Source organism: Elephantulus edwardii, unplaced genomic scaffold (assembly GCF_000299155.1).
Source record: "Elephantulus edwardii isolate Elephantulus edwardi_28Jun2011 unplaced genomic scaffold, EleEdw1.0 scaffold00011, whole genome shotgun sequence".
Lineage (NCBI taxonomy): Eukaryota > Metazoa > Chordata > Mammalia > Macroscelidea > Macroscelididae > Elephantulus > Elephantulus edwardii.
Window position 1 is genome coordinate 26,730,910 of NW_006399761.1, and position 8,271 is coordinate 26,739,180.

At 38.9% G+C, this 8,271-nt stretch overlaps 1 pseudogene; it reads left to right on the forward strand.

Moving 5' to 3' along the window:
- LOC102868169 overlaps positions 1 to 2,067 on the forward strand; it is a 4,660-nt pseudogene extending 2,593 nt beyond the window's left edge.
- Positions 2,068 to 8,271: the final 6,204 nt, after the last annotated feature.

Sequence of the window (8,271 nt, forward strand, 5' to 3'; positions counted from 1 at the left end):
GAAGCAGCACTTAATGGAAAAGAACATAATTACGGTTTTTTAACAGGAGCCATTGGCTCATACACCTGTTCTATTTTAACTGGTTTAATAATACTTTTTTATGAATCCAAAATAATAGTATTTCAATGTATTAATAAAAAAAAAGAAAATTATGTTTTGTGTGTAAAAGAATCTGAGGTTTCAAAACCAGCTGTTTTCTACATATAAATGATGCTGTTGTTACAGAAAAAAAACCACCCCAAAATTAAAAAAACCCAACACAAAACAACCAAACAATCAGGCGCTGTACAATAAATAAACAAAAAATGTGGTAGGTAACTGTGGACTAAGTCTAAAGCTTGGAGGCTCATGTGAAATGCTTGGATTCTGGAAGATGATTTCTTGCCTCTTTTTTTATTAATGATTTTTTTAATGCAATATATATATATTCTTTTATAGCATATTCTTTCCATTTAATTTTTTCCCTATTCATTCATTTGGAAGCAGGAGTGGCATCAACTTCTGTAAATAGCTTGCCTCAGGGAAACCCTACGAACATGGAGAAGGGATGAAAGTCATGCAACTGTTGAGGACTTTCGTTTTTAGGGTTGCTATGAGTCGCCTACGACTCGATGGCACTTAAGAACAACAACATTCATTCATTGTTGCACATTTTCCTCCCTGCCCACCTCTTCCCCCCATTCATTTATCTCTTTGAAGAAAAAAAAATCTTTCATTGTTATACCACCCCCCCAGTCCACAGTCCACTTTAATATGCATTTCTTTTTCTGTAATCTTGTCATGAAAATAATACCTAATACTACATTCCTTTTAAACAGTTCTCTCCCTCATCTGTTTTAATGCAGTATACATTATTTACCCCTCTTTTCTCACATTCCCCCCCAACCTGGATGTCAGTACCGTTTTTGTCCTTTTGTGACAGATATTTCACTCAGCATGTCTTCCAGGGTCACCCATTTTGTATAGTATTTCATGAGTTCTTTATTTTTCAATGCAGCATAGTATTCCATTGTGTGACTATACTACAACTTCTCTATCCATTCATTTGTTGATGGGCACATGGGTTGTTTTCAACTCTTTGCTATTGTGAATAAAGCTATAATAAACATGGATGTGCCGGTTTCTTGCCTCTTGATGATGATGGTCGGGTATGGAATATTTGATTGGGTTTTGGTGTTTTTTTTTCCCCTCCACTATTGGGTGTCAGCTGATTGGATTTGTCAGATTTAGCCAACAGAGAGCTGTGGGCTGGAAGTCTCTTGATTTAGAATCAATCAACACCTTTTATTTAAAAGGGAGTAGGGCCCTCAGGCCCGTTGCCCTTGGGCCTGGTGTTAATTGACTTTTTGGAGGAACATTTTTCTAAGTGGTACAGCAATAGTCTGACTATTTGCTGTACTGAAGTAACTTGGGGTTGCTGTGATACTGAACATTGTGCCACAGGTGTGTCAAATGACATAATGGTTACCCATCATAGGCAGTGTTTGGTGCAACTCCTAATTTGGAAACAGGAGTGGTATCCACTTCCTAAACAACATGCCTCTGGAAACTATGAACATAGAAAAACAGTAATAATTATAGAACAGGGCTCAAATCTTTTGTTCATAGGGTCACTATGAGTTGTACTTGTCTCAATGGCACTTAACAAAAGCAAAACAACAGAGGATGCCAGGTTTTCAGGGCAAGATATGGTATATCTCAGTTAAGTGGGCGTAAGTGTAAAATTGAACGTGTGTAAACACATCCAGGGATCCTTAAGGGCCCTTGCCTTCCTGGGACTCTCTGACCATGAAAGTTGATCTTTTCAGTTTCTTTTTGGTATAATCCTAGGAAAAGACGTGTCATTTCATCTAGTTTTTCAGCCAGGAGGGCGTGTTTTGCAGATGCAAAACTGTGCTAATTCTAGGGGAGTAGATGCTAAGCCTTAATGGCAAAGAGATTATGAAATGTGTTCATCATGAAGAGTCTCAACCAGGATTTACCTTTGTACCCTGGCTTCTGACATGGCAGGTGTGGAATGGGACCTGGACTTGTCTGCACAGATTCCTCGAGGTGACACTGATGTAGGTGGTCTGAAGCTGCACTTGGAGAGCATTGGCATAGGATTTCTCCGTTTGCATCCTCTCATCTAGACATGAGCCTGGGCATGTTTTGAAAGCCTTGAATGAAAATTGCTATACAAAAGCCAAAAGTCACTAGTTCCCTAACCTGACAATGAGTAGAGCATCATGGAGCCATATTGCATAATGTTCTGAATGTCAGCTCTGCAGTCTGCTTGGACCCCAGCACCCAGGCCTACACGTGCTGGCTGCGGGTCCTTGGACAAGTTCCACACCCTCTCTAACCTCAATTCCTTCAACTGTGTAGGGAAAGAAAAATACTACCTGTCTAAGCAGGAGGAGGAGGCACAGCTTGAGAGGTCCCGTCTGCCCTGTTTGAGTCTGGGCCAGAAGAAAAGCTAGCAGGAAAAATGAAGCTTTGACACATGCTGTAATCTTCCAGTAAGATGGCAGGTAGGCAGATGGGGCCTCTGCACTAAAGATGCCAAAAAACCAAACAGAACCATACAGATGGTCATTCTGGAAATCACAGTTGAAAAATAAAAGACAAAGGAGAACTTCAAACACTGACTCAAGGAAGAAACTGAATGAAAACATAGAATAAGGAGATCAAAGGGATGCAGAGCTGTAAACAGCCCCCGGGAGCCATTTTGAACAGCTATCTATGCAACTGGTGTGATGGTGACAGTGGCGTCCATGACAAGGGGTAGTATGTGATGGGAAAAGGTACAGTCAAACCCATTTGCCACCTCCACCACCACTCACCAGGTGGTTGGCAATGTTCTCCATGCCCTCGGGTTCAGTTCTACCGAGGCCATGCTCTCATCATCTAGTATTTGAATCCTAAAGCTCCCAGAGAGTTCTTTCAGGACTCCAAGTGCACCTGGCCTGCAGTCAACCCATGGATTACTGGGGGCATCACATTTGCCTGGAGCCTTCCCCCCTCACTAGTTCCTCTTACCTGGCACAGTCCATGGGCACACTTAGAGCAGAGTATTCTTTGCAACAAAGTGCATTATCCAGGCACATTTCAGGTCAACAGTGAATGAATGTCTCTTTATTCTAGTCATCTCTAGCCAGGTGGACTAGCCTAGGCTCCTATGAGGCCAACAGAAACTGCCTCAGCCTGGAGCCCTCAACACTTGACACACCTCCAGATCAAAAGAGGTGCTGTCCATGACTCGGTTGACATCTTCGGGTCTATGTCACTATTTAATGATGAGAAACTGTGACCATACTGGGCACCCTGACTAGAATGTGCTCGAACGACAGACATCCTGTCTCAGAACAGAGAGATTATTTTCCGTACTACACAGCTATTTTTGATGTTTATCTGCTTGTTAGTTTTTTCATTTGCTTTTGCGGGTATATTGATCAATTTGCCCTACTCTGTTTACTTGCTTGTTGCTGTGATTCTGGAAGCTACACCACCAGTATTTCCAGTACCAGCAGGGCAGGTTTCAGTGGAACTTCCAGACTAAGCAAATGAAGAAGTGGGAATGGCCATCCACTTCCAAAATAACAGGCCTCTAAAACCCCTACGAATAATAGAAGACCATTTCTGTACACAGAGAGCGAAGAAGAGCCTGTCATCTTAGGTTGGAAGACACTATAAACTGAGAAACAGCTGCAAACACCCATACACTGGAATGTATGAAGAATGAATCTAGAAAAAGTGGAAGTTGTTAAAAATGCAGTAGAATACAAAAAAATTGACATTCTAGGCAACAGTGAGCTGAAACGGATTGATAATGGCCATTTTCAATCAGATAGTCATGTGCTCTACTAAGCTAGAATGACATATTGAAGAAGAACGACGTCTCTTTCTTTATTGAAAAAGAACATATCAAGATTTATCTTGAAGTAAAATGCTGTGAGCGATAGGATATTATCCATTCCCATTCCAGGGAGAATTGTCAACATTTTTCAAGTATACTCACCAACCACTAAAACCTAAGATGAGGGAAAATTGAGGAGTTCTACTGGCTTTTGCAGTTTGAAATTGATTAAACATGAAATAAAAATATCGTAATGATTGTTGATGACTGGAATAAAAAAAAGTTAGAAAGAAATACTGGTAGTTGGAAAATACGGCCTTAGGACAGAAATGAGGCTGGAGACTGAATGACAGAATTTTGTATGATCAGTGACTTAGTCATTGAAAATATCTGAAAAATATAAGTAGTGAGAATACACATGGACCTCACCTGATCGACTACATTGGTTGACTACAGCTTTGGAAAGAGCTAGTGGGGAAGCACAATATCAGCAATAAGAACGAGACCAGGGACTGACTGGAACAAACCATCAATTACACGTAAGATTCAATTAAAAGTTAAATAAACTAAAACAAGTCCACAAGAGTCAAAATAACATTTTGAATTTATCCCATCCGAATTTGAAAGAATCTATCTTAAGAATGGATTTGATGTATTGACCATCGATAACTGTGGGATTGCTTTAAAAACATCACCCATAGAGAAAGCAAAAGGTCATTACAAATACAGGGTCAGGGAAGCGGGGAAGAAAAGATTGAAATGGAGGTCGGAAGAGACTCTGGGGCTTGTATTAGAATATAAAGAATCCAAATCAAAGGGAATGGATGAAGCAGTAAAATGAGAGACCTGAAGAGAACATTTCAAAGGACAAATAGAGACGTCAAAGCAAAGTATTATAATGAAATGTGCAAATAACTAGCTGGAGTTAGAAAACCAGGAGGGACAAGTACATTTGGTAGCTCTCAAACTGAATGAACTGAAGAACAAATTCAAGCCTCAAATCTCAATACTAAAGGAGCTTATGGAAAAAAAAAATCTTAAATTATGTGAAAATTATGTGCAAAGAAGATTGAAGAAATACATAAAACCACTATAACAAAAAGAATTGGTCAAGATTGAAACATTTTAGCACATTATCAAGAACAAACGGTACTGAAGGAAGAAGTTCAAATTGCACCAATAGCATATAGGCAAAAAAATAAGACCCCAGACTTGACGGAATACTGTTTTGACACAGACACAGCTCTGGACATACTCATCAAGTTATGCCAAGAAATCTGAAAGAACAATTGACAATATCTGTATTTGTTCCCATTTCTAAAAAGAGATGATCTGCAGAATGGAAAATTATTGAACAATATACTTAACTATCACAAGGAAAGTTCTTGTAATTAACCAAAAAAACTCCCAACCCCTTGCTGAAAATTGTTAAAAACAGCTGGAATGGTTTATCAACAGAAACTGCCAAAATTTCAAGCTGGATTGAGAAGAGGCTGTGGTATGAAAGATAATACTGTATTTTTTTTTTTAATTCTAGTTGTGCTTTTAATGAAGTTTTAGAGAAAGATTTGGTTTTCATGCATTCATTGGTGTACATTTTCCTTCCTCCTCCTCACTTATTCCTCATCCAGTTCACTTTGCAATGCACCTTTTGTTCCTAATTGTTGTCATACATATAATGTCTAATCATATAGTTCTCTCTTAAAGTTTTTTTCCCTCATCTGTTCCAATGCAGCAGTGCTTTATATATATGAACTAAACTTTGTTGATGTCAATTAGATCTTGACTGAGAGCAGAAAATACTAGAAAGATGTTTACTTGTATTTTTTTTAACTGTGCAAAGGCATATAACAAATTACAGATTACATTTTGTACATAGATAGAGAAGCAGTTGTCCAGCAAATGAATGGATAGAAAAACTATTGTATATTCACACACTGGAATATTATGCAACACTGAAAAGTAACTCATAAAACAATACACAACATAGGTGACCCTGGAGGACATAATATTGAGTGAAATCTCTTGGGCTTAAAAGAACAAATACTATATAAGACCACTTTTATGAATCAGGACTGACATGAGGGCCTGGAAGGAGAACAGGAAAAAAGTGGATAGATCATGAACACTGTATTGGAACTGATGAGGGAGAGAACTATTTGAAAGGAATATGTGATTAGGCATTATATGTAAGACAACAGTCCGGAATAAGAAGTACATTGCAAAAAGCATTCAGGAAGGGGGAGGGAAAAGGAGGGTAGGAATGAAATTTTGTAACAATGAAGATATTTATTAAAGAAAGTGGACTCGGGGGAAAGCAGGAAAATGTTTAACAGTGAATGAATGAAAATCCAATTTTTGTATAAACTTTCATCAAAATTACAATGAAAATAAAAAAGAAGCAACGGTTCAAATAGAATAAGAAGATACTGAATAATTTAAAATCAGAGTTGTATTCTTTCTCCACACCTATATCTATATGCGAGAAAACAGTTCAAGAAATTGTACTTTATGAGGTAGTTTGTGACAAAAGGATTGGAAGTAGATTCATCAATAGTCTACATTATGCAGATAACACAACCTTGCTTATAGAGAGTAAGAAAACTTGAAGCATTTGTTGCAGAAGATTAAGGACTACAGCCTTCAATATGGGTTACATCTCAACATCAAGAAAACAAAATCCTCACAACTGAACCAATAAGCAACATCATGATTGTCCAAGAAAAGACTGAAGTTGTCAACAATTTAATTTTCAATACTCATGGTAGCAGCAGTTAATAATTAAAAAGATGCATTGCGCTGAGAAAAATCTATCATTGAGAAAAATGGGCAATCAATTCCTGTATGATTTATTGCCTCTGAAAACCCATTGAAGGGTCATCTTGAATTGATCCTGAGGGACCTCACCACAGTGTTAAAGAGCAAAGTGGTCAGTTTTAAGATTAAAGTGCACCTAAATTAGTTTGTTGTTATTGTTGTTATGTGCTTTTGAATCGCTTGCAACTCATAGTGATCCTATGAACAATAGCCTGGAAATCTGCTCTATCTTATGCCAACCTTATTGTTTCTGACACACCTGCCACATTACCCTGGTCACTGAATCAATCCATCTGATTAAGGGTCTTTCTCTCTTGCACTGTCCCTCCACCTTTCCAAGCATGATGTCCCTCTCCGAGGACTGGTCCCTCCTTTCAATATGCCCAAAGATGTCAGAGGAAGCCTCAGAATCCTTGCATCCAAGGAGCAGCCTGGTTTCATCCTCTCCAGGATGAATCTGTTTGTCCTCCTGGCAGTCCATGATAGATTCAACATCCTTTTCCTGCACCACAGCTCAAAAGTATCAATTCTCGTTCTATCATCTTAGTTTGTCCAACTTTCTGACACATAGCAAGTAATTGCAGAGATTATGGTCTGGATCAGGTGCACCTTAGTCTCCAGACTGACATCTTTGCTTTTCAGTCCCTGAAAATAGACTTTACCAGTGAAATTCATCTTTTGATTTCAGGACCGCTGGTACCAAGAGTGTTGATTGTGGATCCAAGGAAACTAAATTTGTTAACAATCTCAGTCTCTTCACTATCTATCACGATGCTGTCAATCGGCCCAGTGGTTCAATTAACACGTTGCTGCAAACGATGGCTATAGCAGAGAGAAAAAAAAGTGTTTCTAAGCACAGTCATCAATTTAAAAGTGTGCAGCAATGTGTTAATAATGTTTTAAATTGTTTCTTGTGCATCTGAAGGTTGGAAAATGAATAAGGATGACCCATGATGACCTTTGAATTTTGGTGTAGAAGAAGAGGACTGAATATCCATCCTATGGGCTGTCAAAAGAACAAACAAATCTTTCTTGGAGGTAGTGAAATCAGGGTGCTTCTTACAAACACAGATGGTGAAACTTCATCTCATATATTTTGGACATATTGTCAGGAGGGGGCTCGTCCGTGAAAGAAGACATCAGACTGTAAAGGGACACTGAAAGAGAAGAAGACCCGCAACACAAAGGACTGACACAGTCACTATAACAATGGCCTTGAGCATGGCTGAGATACTGAGTATGTGGCAAGATACAGTGAGGTTCATGGGTTGCTATGAGTTGTAGTCTAACCAGTTGTGGTGGCCTGGGGTTACGGAATTTCATTGTCAGCTTAAAGGCACTTGATTTGAATTTGCCAGCTGCTCCATGGGAGAAAAATGGGCAATCAACTCCTGTGTGATTTATTGCCTCTGAAAACCCATTGGAGGGTCATCTTGAGTTGATCTTGACTTGATGATACACAGCAGCAACAACAATAGTTTAGAAGTTCAAATTCAGGATGACAGCTCTAGGAGAATGCTTTCTCTGTCAATTGGCTTTGCAGGAAGGTTCTTGTCACCTTTAACATCCAGGGACATGTTATTACTTGGATGTTCTCAGCATAGGAACTCTGGATT